Source organism: Buteo buteo, chromosome 3 (genome assembly GCF_964188355.1).
Source record: "Buteo buteo chromosome 3, bButBut1.hap1.1, whole genome shotgun sequence".
Taxonomy (NCBI): Eukaryota; Metazoa; Chordata; class Aves; order Accipitriformes; family Accipitridae; genus Buteo; species Buteo buteo.
In genome coordinates, this window is record NC_134173.1 from 48,826,333 (window position 1) to 48,845,080 (window position 18,748).

Genomic DNA, 18,748 nt, shown 5'->3' on the forward strand with positions numbered 1-18,748 from the left:
AGTGCAGCGAGCTAGCAAAGGCATTTCAAGCTAAAAAAAACCCCACCAGCATTATTGCCAAGCATCTATTTTAAGATGCTACACATAGAAAACACCTATATCAATTTCAATGAACCTCTATGTCAATGACCAGCTGGAGTGCATGGAGCTCCTCCTGGGGATGGACGAGGAGCTGACCAAGAGCTTATGGGTCAGGATTAGAGGGAGGGCAGGGACAGGTGACATTATAGTGGGGGGCTGCTACAGGCCACCCAAACAGGAAGACCGAGCAGCTGAGGCCTTCTATAGACAGAGAGGAGCAGCCTCATGTTCACAAGCCCTCGTCCTCATGGGGGACTTCAGCCACCCCAAGATCTGTTGGAGGGAGAACACAGCAGGGTATAAGCAGTCCAGGAGGTTTCTGGAATGCCTTGATGACAACTTCCTTCTCCAAGTGACAGAGGAGCCAACGCGGAGAGGTGCTATGCTGGACCTTGTTCTCACCAACAGGGAGGGTCTGGCGGGGAATGTGAAGCTGAAGGGCAGCCTTGGCTGCAGTGACCATGAAAAGGTGGTTCAAGATCCTTAGGGCAGTGAGGAGGGCACACAGCAAGCTCGCTACCCTGGGCTTCAGGAGAGCAGACTTTGGCCTCTCCAGGGATCTGCTTGGTAGAGTACCATGGGACAAAGCCCTGGAGGGAAAAAGGGCCCAAGAAAGCTGGTTAATATTCAGGGATCACCTCCTCAGGAGCAGTGACGCATCCCAACAAAGAGGAAGTCGGGCAAAAATGCCAGGAGGCCTGCATGGATGAACAAGGACCTCCTGGACAAACTCAAACACAAAGAGGAAGCAAGGACAGGTAGCCTGGGAGGAATACAGAGAAATTGTACAAGCAGCCAGGGATCAGGCTAGGAAACCTAACGCACTGATAGAATTCAGTCTGGCCAGGGACGTCAAGGGCAACAAGAAAAGCTTCTGTAGGTACATCGGTGATAAAAGGAAGACTAGGGAGAATGTGGGCCCTCTTTGGAAAGAAAAGGGAGACCAGGTTACCTGGGACATGGAGAAGGCTGAGATGCTCAATGACTTTTTTGCCTCAGTCTTCACCGGCACCCAAATTGCAGAAGGCAAAAGCAGGGACTGGGAGCATGAAGAACTGCACACCGTAGGAGAAGATCAGGTTTGAGACCATCTAAGGAACCTGAAGGTACATAAGTCCATGGGACCTGATGAGATGCATCCATGGTTCTGAGGGAACTGGTGGATGAAGTCGCTAAGCCACTACCATCATATTTGAGAAATTGTGGCAGTCCAGGGAAGTTCTCACTGACTGCAAAAGGGAAAGTGTAAGCCCCATTTTTAAAAAGGGAAAAAAGGAAGTCCTGGGAAACTACAGGCCAGTCAGTCTCACCTCTGTGCCCAGCAAGATCGTGGAGTGGATCCTCCTGAAAACTATGGTAGGGCACATGAGAAATAAGGAGGTGATTGGTGACAGCCAACATGGCTTCACTAAGGGCAAATCATGCCTGACAAATTTGGTGGCCTTCTACAACAGGGTTACAGCATTGGTGGATAAGGAAATAGCTACTGACATCATCTACCTGGACTTGTGCAAAGCATTTGACACTGTCCTACACAACAACCTTGTCTCTAAATTGGAGAGGTATGGAGTTGACAGATGGACCACCTGGCAGATAAGAAATTGGCTGGATGGCCAGGATGGATGGGGCTTCAAGCAACCTGGTCTACTGGACAGTGTCCCTGCCCATGGCAGGGGGATTGGAACTAGGTGATCTTTAAGGTGCCTTCCAACCCAAACCATTCTATGATTCTATCATTCAATGATCTCACATTCATTGTAAATAACAGGTGTTTCTTTGGTTGGTGAGAAGAAAAGGTGTATATATATATATCTATATTTTATACTTTCAGAGTTCTGATGCTGCAGAAAATGATGCCAGATACAGAAGGTAAAGGGCAAATAAGGAAGCACCAGTGGTCTGGGAAATTTTACTACCTTGGCCTTTTCAAAGACAGAAAAAAAAAATAAGGAATTATTTTTTTTAAGCAAATTGGAAATGTAGTAACTTCTAACTAAGACAAGGCACCAAGGACTAACTAAAAACTGTTCTGTGGTAAAGTCAAAGACTAAAATCAAAATATAGTCTATTAGAGAAATTAAACTAAAGTTCTCATTTATACAAAGACTATGTTTATGAAACTGGACATGAAAGACAATTAAAAAGAAGGAACAGAGATTTGGGGGTTGTTAGTTTTCTTTTTATTTGACATAAACTCCTTCCAGCTTAGGGTAACACTAACTTTCCTCTTGGTTTATATGTGGGGTTTTCACATTTAATCTTTTCTAATGTCTTTTTCCTTACAGATATCAGGTAAAAATCTGTGCAGTCATAGTATCATAATAAAAACTGGTTTATTTTCCTGCAGTTTGGGAGAGATTGTGTAATGGCTCCCATTATTTTTAAAATTATAATAATAAATTTACATTGTAATCTTTCCTTTTTGGTCATAAAAAAGTCTTTGTAACACTGACTACTTTGGCCTTGAACCTTTGATGTCACTTCTCTTAACTATGTGCATTTTAATCATACCATCCGAGGAAACTTCAGCTAGAGTACCTGTACTTGGTAAGACTGCCAGACAGCTTTTTCTGTGTGTAGTGCCACTGACTGCAGTTCAAGGAACCATTCCACATTAGTAGAATGACTCAAATTAACTTTCCAAAAATCTATCCAGTTTCTACCTCCATTTACAACTGTTTTCACACCCTTCCTCAGATTTCTTCACAAGCTCATCCAGGGTACCTTGTGGCTTTCTGCAGTTCAGTAAGCCCTGCCATCTTTCAGGTCACTTAGCTGCTCTTGAAAAGTGAATTGTATATCTCATCAGCTGAAATCTCTGTTACCCATCACAAGAGTATTCTCCCTACTGTAAGATGTTAGAAGATATAAGTAAACAATAATAAAATATACTATACACAACTGAAGTACAATAAACCCTTTGGATCTCATAGGTATTTAATCAGAGAACAGTCTGCAAATAAATGATTTATTCATGAAGCCAGTGTATTGCCTGCCATCATGCAGGCATTGTAAAATACAAATAGTGAAATGATACAGAAATGGTGATGCAGAAAAGGATGTATTTAACAGCAGACAAATCCCAAGACAACACTCTGATAGTTTTAAAGGTGTTTGAAGTATTTTATATCACCATAAAAACTGCTGCAGAACATAAGGTATTTCTTTGGCTACAGTGAACCATGAATAATATTGCAGAAATGCTTAATTTCGTTTAATAGCATTGAGATGTGCATTTCATATAGGAGATAGCCTGACTGCTTAGAAAATTTGATTCACAGCAGTCACCAGTGAAACTGGTCAAATAATCTATTGTGAATAAAACCTGTTGTAAATTTGGCCATTTCTCATAGAATAATTACCCATGAATGACTTTTTTCATTATTCAGCCAGCTCTAGACCACAGTATACTTATTTCTGAGAAAGGAACTAAATTATTTGAGAAACTTTTGAGTGGAGAGTTATACAGCTTCACTTAAACTTTGCACTCATTTAGGCATGCTACTGTGACTGAATATTGAATTGTATCATTTACAGCACATAAATAAAGTAGAAAAAATCCCATAGATTTGATCAGGCTATTAAAAATAATCTTCAGGAAAAGACTTGTGTTTGAAAAATTCATAATAATTAAGTGAATGATATTATAAGTGAAAAGAAATTTTGGACCAAATTCTGTAATGGCAGCCGGTAGCCTCCTGCCTACAGCACTGTATGTGTAAGCTGTCTAGTCATTAGATGTTGTGCCATGCCATTCCCTTTATGCTGCATTTCAAGTTTCATGAATGACCGTTATCAGGAAACATTTTTCCCCGTTTAGTAAAGTAGCTGTCTAAATGAAGATTTTATACTTCATTCTCAACTTCTGGTTGGCTGAAAGAAGGTGAGACAACTGCTGTCCTTGGTTTGTATCTTCCCCTTGGGAAACTGAGCAGAGTGGTGCCCTACTCACCATGATACTGGAGATTTACTTTTCACAGCCTCATGTGTTAGAGCTATTCTCTGTTTTAAGAAAGTACCCAGTAAAGTAGTAAGTTGAATACACGTCTCCTACAGCCACACTGAGTGCCATAGCTACAGGACCAGAAGGTATTTGGGGACAGTGTTATTTCTGGTGTGTTTCATTTTTTCAGGTTTGTTCCTTTGAAAAACTTCAGCCCACCAAATAGATATTTTCTGACAATCATCAAAAGTAAGAAAATAATCTGACTCTGTTTACTACTAAAGGTTTGCATTTAAGAAACTGTGCTTACTAATGCATTCAGTCTGCGATCCCAATTGTCTGTATTGCTTCTTACTAATAGTATCTTTCCTTTTCAGTTGGATCCTGCTCACCACTTGCCATTTCAGTCTCATGAAAGACCTGTCCATCTATAAGCCCCTGATTTATACTTCACTGCCTTCTCTTTAGATTACGGATAATGTTCTTAAGATTAGCACAGGGCCAATACACATAAAAAAACTAGTACTTTTTTGAACTGTGTACAGATGGCTGCCAAGCATCCCACATCATATTTTCCTTTTACGCATTCTTCTCCCTATCTGTCTCTGGAAGCAGCCTTTATAGTTCAGGAGAATGCCTTTACATATTTTATTTTTCAGAGCTTTCAGGGATAAGTTGGCCTTTAAGTGCCTTTTGCCTCCTTCTAAAGCCATGAAAACCATTGGTTGCCCTATTTCTAAGAGGCACAGGCTACCACTGCAACGCACTTATCTACAGATTACTGTAAGCACTCTTCTTTCATTTGAAAAATGTATTCAACTTTTCCCACGTAAGTCAGCAGCTAGAGTGAAAAGTGATTAGACTTGAAAAGAATAAGCAAAAAAACACATGTATTGATGTCTTAATCTTTTCAAACTACAGTACCGGAAAGCTGGTGATAAATGATAGTTTTCAAACCATAATAAAATTAACATGAAATTCACTTCATAGTAGGTGAACATTCTCCCTGCTGATTTCATAGCAGGAAAACTGGGAAGTCAAACTATTTAGAGACTAAGTGTTTCAAATATAGCAAGAAACAAGCACAGTCATATTTATAGAGATAATATTGTTCCTTCAAATGAGACTGTCAGTTCTTGCTTCTTGATGACAAATGTATTTTATCACAATGCTTATGACCACTACAGGAGATTTATTAAGATGTGTTTTATTCCCTTAATTATGTCCACAAGGCACATGTTTATAGGAACAGAAGAATTGGAGAAAACATTTCTTCCTGCATTTATGGACTAGCAGTTGACACTTTAATTTCTGTAGAACGTTGTCAATACCGCACAATGCAACAGGGATCATTAGGACAAAGAAGATGAGATGAACTGACAGAGGGTGGCAAACTGTCTGAAATTTTAACTGAATGCTGCCTAAGCCTATTTGCCAAATTCACTGAAGCTGTGGGGCTGTCTGCTGTTTTGCACAACACCATCTTGCACTGTGTGTGCTAAAAAAATTCTGTTCTTCACTAGATAAAACTACTTATATGGTCTTTGATGTAATTGATAAAAGGAAACTAATGGTGTGTTGCATAACTGTGAATTAGGGAATGTAGCTGTTAAATTAACAAGTGTTCACAGACCTAATGCAGTTTCTCCGGGAAAATGTCACAGGGGTTCCTCCTTTATTCAATAATTTGGTTGCAATCTAAATTCTGTTTGAGGATCTACATCTATAATGTACTGAACATTTTCTGTGCTCATTAGAAAAAGCTGAAGGAGATTGGGATTTGCTGAAGGAATACAGTCATGCCATGATTCCCCATAAAATACATATGAATAATGTATTTATGCATTTAGAACTATATGTATACACAGGCTTAAGGGAAGGACACACTCACTGAGGTGTCTTAGCTCTGTTGTACCTTATATATTGTCAAAAGTTTTTTGGACTTTCTCTGAAACTTGCCTCCAGTGTTTGCAATAGTTTATAAAAACTGTGTTCATAAGATTTTTAGAGTTTGGGTTCTTGTGTTTCTTTTTAATGCTTTTCCCTACACAATAATAGAACAAAAAGTTGTTGCTTGGGATTTGGATTTTCATGTTTCTTTTTTCCTAATCTTTCTAGATAATGTTTTTCTCTACACAACAATAGAAGAAAAAAGGTATTTTATGCTTCATTATGCTGGGTGACATATTCTTCCAAGATCCAATGGTCAGCAGTATTTTCAGCAAACTGTGTGTTACACTTGACTGCAGTTTACAGGAAAATATAGAACAAGTAACTACAGAACACAATAGGTCTAATTATGAATATATTGACAAACTTTCTTTTCTGTTCACATGCCAGTCATAAATAGACCTTGATTGCTGTGTACATATTTGATATTTATAAGTATTTGCCAAATACCTTGGATAAATGATACACTGATTTGTTGTTATCTATTTTTCCTGCATGTTTATGATTGATCACCTAAGACAGAGTATATTATTTCTACTTCCCACTTTGAGAAATGTTTTAACCAGTGAACAAAAACCAGTGCCAGGTCTTGCTCTTGAGTACATAGTATGTTGTATGTTTTCATATGGAGTATATATTGCACATTAAAAAAAAAAATCTCCCTTTTGAATCTTATTGCTGTGCCCATTTCTCATAGCACTGCTCATGTTGCCCTACTCAGTGCAGAATCCTGCCATTAAAATTTTAATAAATTAAGTCCAATGAGGTAGTAAATATGACAGAATTTATGAATATCTCTTTTGAATTTCAAATAGCAAACTTCTGCATGGGAAAGTTGCTAAGTGAAATGATTTGCTTTCTAAAAAACAAACTAGAACTCTATAGAGAGCTCTTTGTTAAAACAATTACCAGTTACAAATCTCCTCAGTACGCCTCATAACTGCAAGGAACACTTCTGATTTGAATGTTTCAAGGCATACTGGGCAAAAGGCACTAGCTTTACACATCACTATGTCATCAAATGTCATTTGCCTTATAGAACTGTTAAAACCATACCACCAAAAAGCTTGTGGTAGTTTGGAAAGATTTTGGTTCAATATTGTGTTAAATCATCCATGTCCAGTTTAAAGAAATTACACAACTGGTTCAGACCAACTAACTGGCAATGATGCAAAACAGTTTCTCTTGTAATCCTATACAACTGGCCCAAGACTGTAATGTCCCCAGCCTTCACTGAAATAATAGGTTAATCTGTCATTTCAAGATAACAGTGCTAGAGGTTTCCCTTACATTTTTGCCAAGGCTGTTTCCTCTTTAAGGATAGCAGAAACATGATTTTGAAATACAGTTTAAAAACAGGTTGTAAAATGTTTTCAAGTTCTGAACATAGATGAAGCACTTGCAATTTGGCAGATTCATTTTTCCCTCAAGATGAGTGTGCTACATCATTGAGATTAAATATAGTTAAGCTGTCATGGTTCTTAGCTTATTGCTTTGTTTGTCCAAGTTCTCACTTCTACAGGTAGTCTTTAAAAATGAGTTAGCACAGAGGGTCAGTAAGAAATCTGAGTCTACTGGAATCCATTTTAAAATATCAGCTCTGACTATTTTCAATTTCATCATTGCATCTTAATGATCCACAAAGTGATAAAGAAATGGACTACTCAAATCACACAAATGCACTTAGTCTCCACCTAGCAAGGACAAAGCAAGCTCTTCTCTGTACCAGAAACAAAACTGATGCCCAGATAAAATTCTTGAAAGCCGTCAAAATGCTTACCCTATAGCAGAAAAGTCCAATAGCAGAGAAATAGTCATCCACCTTTAAAGACAAAAGGATTACTTTATTATTGACTCAAATGCCCTATATCCTTACTTTAACTTTGAAGCTTGACTTTGAAAAATGACCCTGCAGTTTGCTCACACATTGGCATAAATGCCTGATTCTGTGTCATATTCTCATGGATTCTGCAGTTCTGAACAAGCAAATGCTCCTAGTTAGCATGAGAATTGGCTGATGACTTCTAAAACCTAGAGGCCAATGGACAGCAATCTCTTGCCCGTAAGCAGCAATTTAAACTCCACAAAATAATTCCACTGCTAGACAGCTATTTTTTTTCAAATTCCTCATTCTTTTTACTGATCTGTAAAGCCTGTTCTGACCCGGGTTTGTGTGTGTTTTTCCTTAGGCATCCACAGTTGCCCCCTGTTTCTGACACAAGTGTGGTTGCTGAGCTGTGGGGAACGTGGGCAACCACACAGGGCTCTCACCAGCACAGACCACCAGCCAAGGTGCTGGTGAGAGCACCTGCTTGTGTTAGCTTTGCCTCCGACCGCTTCTCACTGCACGGCTGCTCTCTGTTCATCTCCATTGAGATCTCCAAGCTGAAGACGTGCACAGTGGCTAGCAGACAGTGAAGTATTCAGTTATGTTGATGCCGCAGTGTGCATTACAGAAGCCATTATCAGTTGTCGGCTCTGGGAAGGGATGAAAGGGCAAGAGACCTTCCCAGCTGAGTGGCACATTTCTAGAGGAACTAGCTCAGATTCACAGCCAAGCGTTGAGTGAGCTCTGCTCCCCTCAAGGGTCTGTGCAGCCCCATCAGTGATCAACCTCATGCACACTGTGGACCCTAGTGTGAGGAACTGTACAGAGACCTCAGCACGAAAAATAGAAAACTAACTTCTATTCTTTATAAAGCTTCTCCTAACCACACTAATCTCCATGACATGTGAGCAACTCTCAGCAGAAGACTAGGCAATGTGTTTCTCACCTTTTACATGTCTGCTCTGCATTCTTCTTGGGTGAAAAGTGTAGCACAGAGTAGAAAATGGGATGCTTTTGACGAGCCTTAATTCACAGCCTTTGGGTAGGCACTGAGCAAGGAAGGTCCTGGTTATCTATGCATGTGACATGAGATGGCAAGAAATGCAGTAACACACAAGAGCAGAGGGGTGAGGGAGATATTGTTTTCAGCAGGTAAAAATAAAACAGTCTACATTTGAATGGACATGTGAAGAGAAGGAAGGTAGTATGGGATGCAAGAAGAGGTCAACCCTAAATATTCATAAGCAGGGCTCCTGCTTAACACTCATGAAAAATAAATGCATGTGGACACTGCATTTGTTTTCTGTTTGGGGTTGTTCAGAGATTTTTGATGTGTACTCTCATCACAAATTTCAAGTGCTGCTCTATAAACTTGACAGCTAGAGGCAGGCCTTAAAAAAGGGAAGGAAGAGTGAGCAAAGGCAAGATGAGAAGGGGAGAGAAAGGGGAGAGATGAGGAGAAGAGGGGGAGAGGGAAGATTCCTTTTCTCTGGAAAGTGGGGCTTTCCATCAAACTTTAAGTAATAGTTTCAATAAAACCTTAAGTCTTCATGACACTTTAAGGCTGAAAGCAATAACATAAAAATAGCTGCATTAAACTGACAAAAGTCTTGTTTCAGTATTTTATATTGCAGATACTGAAACATTCAGTTGTAGCCGTAATGATTAAACAGTCTTGTTGGATGGAGACCCTGAAAGAATAATCTCTAAAAGGATGAACTGGTTTTCTTCATGAAAATCACAGTGAAGTTTGCTTCCCAGTGCTTGCAAGCCTTTCTTTTTAACAGAACTTCATTTTAGTAATTAGTGTCAAAAGTGACTATCAGCTGTTAAGTGATTTGGTTTAATTGTCATTCTCCTCTCTATATTCTCATTCTGGATAAAGCAGTATTTGCCAGAAGAATTTTAATGAAAACTTTTGAAACTGTTGTTCAAACAAATGCTTGTGTTATTAAAAACAGAATATCATAAAAAAAACTTACGAAATACAAGCTAGTGAGACAAATATTTTACCCTAAAATGTCCCTTTTAAAAATAAACACTAATATTTCTGTATTCCTCCTCCACTAAGCAGTAGCTAAAGCTTTCTGGAGAAATCTTATTTTGTTGAAAGTTAGTAACATAATACCTCAGGCCTAGACTCTAGTATATTTAATACATGTTTACTTGAGCAATACAATAAAACAAACGTGAGGCATATGTGGGGTGAAATCCTGGACACACCAAAGTCAGTGTTGTTTTGTTAATGTTTTGTTAAAGTGTGCAACTCTTATTAAATATTGAATATCTATACGCTGATTTATTATAAAATAGACACTAGTCATTACCACATAGTTTATCATACGTCTAGCTAATAATATCAGATTATCAATGCTTTTAAAAATTAAACAGTAAATCCCAGTAAGAATACCTAGGAAGTTAAGAGAAAGCAAGTTGATCCTTTTGCTTTGAAGTCATATTGGCTGTTTACTGCTAAGAGACTTGAGGAGTTATTCAGTGGTCTGTAGGCTTCTAAGGGAAACCAAAAGTTGATAAAACTACTTCTGCCACAGTGAACTATGTACTGTATACATTCTCCATACATGAAAGACCGTTTATCCAAGTGAAGAATCCTCCTGCACCCAAGGCAATAAAGTAGTGAATGTACTTAATGTTACAGCTGAATCCTGATAAATGCCCTTATCAAAATTTGAATGGCAAAAGAGTTCTTTTAATTAGGTAATTTTACAAGTCTTGTCTGCTACCCGTAAGGACTCTTATGATGTATCCTAAAATAGGCCAGTACATTTATCCAGAGGCCCACCCAGTTTGTGAAAGCCATACAGCACCAGCTAATGTGCATATTCTGTGTGTCCTTGGGACTGAGGCTTCTGGTCTCTGGCATGGGACAACACAGGGCCTGATGCTCACCCAGGGTCTGGCCTTGATACTGAGTCAGGATTGGGCCAGTATGTGCACTTGGATATAAGCCCTCCAAATTCCCTTATGATCTGCCAGTCAGGACATAGCCAAAGAATGCCAGGAAGGAAATGGTTAATGAAATGCCCTGCTTGATTCAAAAGAAGAAAGAGATCTTTCCCTCCACCATTATTTTACAATGATGTAAAAATCAGTGGCTACTACTCCCAAGATTTCCAAAGGTCTCTCAGGATAGTAACTCTGATTAACATGTGAGATGGTTGTTTTAACTGAGTAGCACCTTATTCCACAAGGCAATAGATAATCATGGAGTAAGATGTTACTGTGAGAGAAAGGTGTCGGCATCTGGCCCCTGGTCAAAATCAACACATTTTCAAAAATATTCTCATGAGAGGAGGGCTGGTGGAAAAGAATGGTTTAAGCAGAAGACCTGAATCCCTTGCTCTGAGGGAGCGATGGAGATAGGTGGGCAGAGTACGATGTTTCTGTCTCCTTGCAGAGTGGGGAACTAATGAGAAGAGTCTCTGCAATTCCACCCAAGTGCTCAGCCAGCCTCTGGAGATGGGAGAGAGGTAATCCCTCAAACTGAGCATCAAGAGCAAGGCAGGGCACCTTACCCATCCTGTCTAACCAAGGCCACCAAATAATGAAACTTTCTCCTTGCTGTCTTCTGCTTGGCTTTCAAATTCCTGTGACATTCATAGAGAGGAAAGTGAATTTCCTTTCCCCCTCCCACTTTTGTTGTCTGATCTGTTAGGAAACACAGAAGAAAGATGTGTGAAAGTGGATATCTTCACCTTAGATTTGTGCCAATGCTATTGAGATCCAGGAAGAAACAGGTGACCAACTGCTTATACCAGGAAGAAAAAAATTTAGTTCTTATAATGCCATCAAAAGGCCTCCAACTAAAAGCTAAGGCTAGTGTAGAGTTGACAATGAGCAATGCTTTTGGAGACAACACTTGTGATACCTCTGGGCCGTAAATTTGTCATGTTCACCATAAAAAGTGTTGTTTTATGTTTAGGGAACATGATGGCAAGTTTAGGCAGGTTAGAAGGATGAATAAATCATTGAATGAAAGAAACATACCTTTTATGTAAGTGGCAGATAGAGCACTTTATTTCCAACTTTTGAGGGAAAAGAGTATTGATGATTTAATACCAGGAACTAATGATTTACTATTGATGATTTAATACCTGGTATTAAAAACATATGCACCCATAGTAAAAGATGAAAGCCTTGTGTAGTCATTATCTTGAGCATTGAGTTTTTATATAAATTCACATCATGGGACTGTAATGTTACTGCCAACTATAATTCTTTTTCATTCATTACTCAGAGGAAAGTAAAACATGATGTGGATTTTTTTAGAGTTGTGGAATTATCTGGGAAACCAGAGTCAACAAAGAATCACCCTCCTCAGTGGCTTTAACTGAAGCCAGTTAATTAAGCAAGCAAGCATTGGCTTGATAACTGAGTAAGACAAAAGACTACATGTGCTATAATGGTCTTAGAACTTTGAAAAGAACATTTTATTGTATTTTTTCTAACTTTTTTTTCAGAAATAACTTGTACTGCAACTATTTCATTTATTTTTTCCTTTGTAACTGTTCTGTGGCACAACTCTTTTGGAACAGTGTATACATTTTAATCGTTATTAACGTCTACTTTCCACAGCTACTTTAACTCATCTAGCTTATTGTGACCAAAGTTGCTCAAACTCGACCAAGTTATAACAGCTAGAACCTGTAATCCTTTGCTACTATGTAATGTGAAGATCATGCTGGGCATGTGTCACGACCGGAACAGCACACTACCCTGGGTAGCGCGGGAGGTCATGGAAAGCTCAAAATCCCCTCAGAGTAGGTTAAGGCAAAATGACGCCAAACGACCAACCAAATTGTTTATTGAGCACAAACATAAACAAAACCAAAACAATCATACGATAACTCAAGAAATTGCTGTCTGCCAAGTAAGTCACAAAATTGAAGGGAAAGAGGAGGGGAGAAGTTTACCCGATTTTACCAAAATGATTCAACATGAAACTTAAACTCTATGGATGAACTATTCAGATGACTAATAACATCAAACCATGTACACAAGGCAAGATAAATGCGGCGAGAAAGAGAAAGAGCAAAATAAGGTGCTGGCCACCAAGAGAAAAGGAAGAACAATGTAGAAGACAGAGAGAGAGAGAGAGAGAAAGATAAAAGGTATCACCATCCTAGGATCCAGCGAAGTTCCGTTGGTCCTGTTGATTGCTGGTGTCCTGGTCTTCTTGGCTGGGTGGTGGGGGGGTCTCCCTGCGTGTCGACCTGGTGATGGTCTGGTGATAGAGGTCGGCCTGGTGCAGGAGGTCTCCCCACTTCTGTTCCCGATGGTGTCCTTTTATGTAGTCCAAGTCCCCAAAATCTCCGTCCAGTCCTAACTTGAGTAGTCAAGGTAACAGAGACCCATGCGACGATCGTGTGGTGTATCCAGTCCAATGCACATGTCTCCGCAACTACCTGCTAAACCTTTGTTGCGCCTGCACCGTCAAGATTGTGACAGATCGTGCCAGGCTGTGGGTATTGCTGTTGGGGTACAGGTAGACTGCAGGGCTCTGCTCTGTCCTGGTGGTTTCCTTTATGCCAAGAAATGTTTATGCAGTCTCATTGTTTCCTCAGTACCAAGAAATGTTTAAGACAAATGTCTGACACCTGTCCCTCACAGCATGTCTGTCTCACAACTTCAGGTTCCATTCTTCTGGTCTTTCCCCATGGTGGCCACTCGGATGGATTTGAAGGACAGGACCCTATGCTGTTAACAATGACTGTTCCGTATTGCTGCAAGTCATGTCATAGGCATGGGAAAAATGTGTGACTTGATGAGCATGCCTGCAGAGAAGCCAGAAAGGGTAGAGGCAGCACTTCTCCAAGGGGGTTTCCATCCACCCAGAAAGAGGACTGAGGGGAGTTGTAACTCCCCTGCTGTATACCGGGAATGGGAGGAATGTCCCTTGGATGCAAACGATATAGCATACAGGGGCTAAAGGTTGGCATAGAGTGAAATGAAGGAGTCCATAATGAACAGAGAAAAAAGTGGGGCATAGCAGTTTGTCTGCATCTGAAGGGTGCTGGAACTCTGCATTGGCCACCCTGACCATGGCAGTAGTCCTAGGGGCTCTGACAAGGCACTTGATTCCTGGTCACTCCACAGGCAACGGAAGTGTGACAGCATCAGTGGTGAACCTGACGGCATCAAAGCAGTTGGGAAAACACTGGAAACCACTGCCAGCCAGTGGAGATGCCAGCGGCCAATAAACCAGAGTTGCTGTCAGAAGACTTAGGGAGATTTCAGGGACTTGGTACACTTGTGACAAAGCTCTTTCCCCACACACTGATAAGCTGCACAGCAATAGGCTTCACTCCTGGCACACCACTTCCTGGGCCATCACCACGGGGATCAGCTTGTCCTGACAGCACCAGCTGCAGACAGATACCTTACTTAAATCAATAAAAGGGAGTTCATTAGAGATCAAATATGGGAGAGGAAAATTTGTAATTTCTTCCAGACAGTCTGAAAAATCCTATGATCTTTTCCTTTATGAAGCTAAATGTTGTTCTGGCTTTTTTTTAATACTCTTGAAAGAACAAGTCAATTCTTGGCAGAAGGAGCTCTTGAATGGCAAAGATCAAGTTTCAGGAGAAAAGGAGATGTACAAAAGTGCAGAAGAGTGGATATGAAGTTCTTTTTACCAAGGAACAACTGAAGTTAAAATCCTGAAGAGGACAGCTAAGGCTGAGAGAAGTGGTGCCCAGAGGGCTGAACTTGGCCTGCAAGAACGCTGCACACAGAGCAGGATTAGAAACAAAAGCTGCATGATGCTTTTGCAAACTGAGGTCATGAAAAAATATAACAGTACTAAATACAACCCCTGCCAGTCATTGGGAGGTTTGCCAATTATTGCAAAAGCTGATTACACTTCATTATCTCTTCTTTATCAAGTGATGTGGCATACTTTTCAGTCGTGAATGCCTGGCTAGATAGGAGCCAAGATTGGTAATGCAAAAAAGAAAGACTTTCCATGTACCAAAATGACAGGATGTAGAGGATCTTCAAAAGCTGTAAGATAGCATTAGTCAGAGATAATAAATAGAAATTTTCCTTTGTGTTCATTAATAACAAGGGGAATGGGAACAGTGCTGGCTTTTTCAGAGATGGAGATGGTAAATATAAATCAGATGAAGCAAACTACCTTAAAATGCAAATTCTCTTGCCACATTCCAGAGCACCTGTGGTATCAGGAGAAGAAAACTGACAGACAAAATACCAAGGCGTAGTTCCATTGCATATTCGTAAACCCATGTCATGGATGCACTTCTGCAAATCTTTCATTAATTAATGGATGTTAATCTACACAGTGATTTTGATAATGCAAAACAAGAGGTAATTATTTAACCGGTAAATTTTTTTGGCAGACATTTTTTGTAGCTTTGAGCAACAGCTGAGAATAACGTATTTTCAATTTAAAAGAGCAAGAGGGTGTCATGAAACACAGGATCTACAATGAAGATTTCAGGAGAACATATATGAGTGAAGAATTCTAGTATAAAGTGCTAAAATAAAAAATAATTTAAAAGAGGAACACTAAAAAAAACCCTCACAACCCAAGCCTATTAAGGCTTATGTGTTAACCATATGATTTTCTGCCAACTGTTTCCTGTTTGTTCCTCCACTGAGAAATCTAGAAAAAATAATAACAAAGCAACAATTATCTCTCAAAAGCAAATTTTAGAAAAGAACATGCATTTTATTCTGCCAAAATAAATTTGTCTCCGAATGCAAATGCAGAAAGATACAATTTCATACTTTTACAAGAAAGCCACCTTCCTTCTAAAAGACAAAGGCAAAAAACAGACATAAAAGATGGCTTCTATATCCAGCTTGTTGTTGTTTTATTGGCTTGATTAAAGGTATTACTCCTCACTTCAGATCCTTCCTCATTTACCTGCTTAGAATACCATAGTAGCAAAAGCTTGATCACTAAGAATACACCACACAAGTTGCAGACCACTTTTTCAGTGCAAAATTACAGTTGACAGCTGTGACATTTATTTGTAGAAGAAAACTATATGCCTGGATACATGCCTGGATTTGCCTTTTAGTGTAGAGCATAGCTTAAACGGATTTTTCTATCTATAAATTATTTCCATTAAAGAGAATCCAATCATTACTTAGTGCATTTTGCCCATAGCCACTACTGTGCTACTACGGTGTTGATGCAAACCATTCCCAGGTCCATTAAGTCATGGCCCCAGGGCTAAAACTTTCTGTGACAAGGTGTGAATAGTGAGATCGAGAAGACACTTGAAGCTTGTGTGACACTGGTATGGGTACAACTTACTGGAAACTAAATGTTTAGAGTCATATAACTGAGACATAGCTTTGGCCAGCTCTCAAGAGCCGATCCCTAAATGGTTATCACCATGTGCCTCCTTCACCACATCAAACACTTACAGTCAAACATAAACAGCCACCTGCAAGGCAGGTATGTGGTCTAAGCTCAATACCTAGTCCGTCTCTGAGAGAGACCTTGATTTATCCCACAGGTCTTAGTCCCCTGCTTTCTAGAGGTGCTTATCCCTCTCCACCATTACAGAAAGGGCTTACCAACATATCTCATACTGGCACAGTTATATTTGTCACGTAAAAGTTAGGTGAAATGAATACCACCCAGAGACAGTTTCATATACTAGGTACATGTGACCTGGGGAATCTTGGCAGTAGTTCATCTGATTTGAGTCATTCACCATTCACAGAATGAAAAAAGAAAAAAACCCAACAACTAATAAACAAACAAAAATACTATCAAGATCCGTCAGCAAGGGAAGCTTGACATACACACAGAAAAATAAATTGCAGTAAAGAAAAGTGACTGAATATACTATCTGCTTATCTCAAATAGGTTACAAAATTTATTAAATTATTTGAATACTTTAGGCAAGCTATTTCGGCCATCTCTATTACCACATAAATTACATAAAAAAGAATGCAAATAACCAGCCAGTACTGCGTAGCTGTTACATTAGTAGAGCAGCTGGATGCAACACTAAAGTCCTCATAAATGAGAGGAATTATTGTTGTTATGCTACAGTATGGGACTTGAATAAGAGTTCAAAAGTAGCATTCATTTTCTTGATTAAAGATTAACAAGGTTAAGTGTTTAATTGGTATTTTAACTGGATAGCAAGGAGAGAAATTCTGTAGTTGGGAGTTGAATGGGTTTCGTGGAACATGAGAACACAGTTCTTTGTCTAACTTAAAATTAAATAGCTAACCCAAACTGCATTTGTTTGGGAACATACTGGTCTAGATTTAGGAAAATGAGGGGATCTTGTAAGAGTGTATTTTGATTCCTGGTTCTGTCTCAACTGTTTTTCTGCTTCATAGACAATAAATCTTGTATAATTAATCTTAGAAGTTTAATGACCTTTCAAGTTTGGCTCAAAAAGTTAATGATGCTGATATAACATTACTTCATCCATGCAATGGTGTCCTCTTAAGAACCCTAAAATATCTCTTCACCTACCAACACACCTTCTCTCAGTGCAGCAACACATTTCTGGACCTACAGTTTTATTCATATAATTTCAAGAATTTCCTTCTCCTGTCTATGATATAGATTTTATCCCTTTCCACAGACTTCTGCTGCTCCATCTGTGTCTTTTTTAAAAATAAGTTTTTTCTTCTTTAGCTGTAGTTCCTGTTTAATTTGGGTGTTTCATTTTGCCTTATATCATCAAAAAAACCCCCAACCTAGTAAAACCTTGTCCATCTCTGAGCTGGATGCCTCACTTCTGGCTTCACTGTTCAGTCTCTGCTAATTTTGCCCTGTTCCGTAGTTCAGTTTAGTCCAGAAAGTGGCTAACAGGCTTGTTCATTGTCCTAAGCTGTTTCTGTCACCACCTTTGGTCATTATATTGGAATGAGACGTGAAAGAATTTCTGGCTACATGAGTGGAAAATACAGTGGCAGACAGTGATTCTTGAGGAGCATTTTTTATAACAGCAACATAAGCATTTCCCTAATTTCAATAATAATTCATACTTTGTATTAATTCATACTATGTATGAATTATTCCAGATAATTGTTCAGATTGTCATTCCTGTTCCCCATTAAGATTAGATGAACACAGCTGTGTTTTTCGGACTCACTGTTTTGTGACTACCTAAATCTGTGAAACATGCTGATATCTAGTATTTGTCAAGAGGCCATTTAATGCAATATTTACTGGCTGATAATGTCACTGTGTTTAGAGAAGTTGCTTGATTTTCAAACTTTACTGCATAATAAGACTGATTTCAAAGTTGAAGCTATGCAATACATAGTGTATAGGGACTGGATAAAATTCAGCTGTTGGATTAAAGATGAGCCAAACAAAACTTATAGGCTACAGTAAGAACCTTCTGCTTTTAGCATCAGCATCTGCAGTAGCAGATGTTGATCAAACAACATGTCTTAATAACTTGACCATGAAACGTTGTTGGATACAGACCAGATTCTCTCTCCCAAATCTGTTTAAGGTAGATCCTGCTTGGTGAGCTCAGAGCTCACTTTAATAATCAGTGGAGCAGAGAGGGCTACTTTCCTTGGGAGAGGTGAATCCAGATTACGTTCCCACACTATTTTTGTATATACAGAGATACCCAACACAACTCAGACTTTTCCCAGACAGGCCAGGAAAAGAGAAGCAAGGGACTTTCATTGTTGAATCTATATATCTCCTCCTGAAGGCTGTTTAGAAGTCCTCGGATTTGCAGAAGTAGTACCATCAGCTCCTCTCTAAACAAAACAAAACTGTAAGAGGGCAAAAGGAGTAGAATTGTTTCACTGACTTAGTTTTTGATATTGCAGTAGTGTTCAAATGAGTAGACCTCAGAAAAGTCACCTTTAGCAATAGAGAGTGATGATGTACAGAGCAGTGGGAGTTGCAGTGGTATGCTGACCAGAGCTAAAACTACTTTGGCCAGTCTGGGTTTTGAACC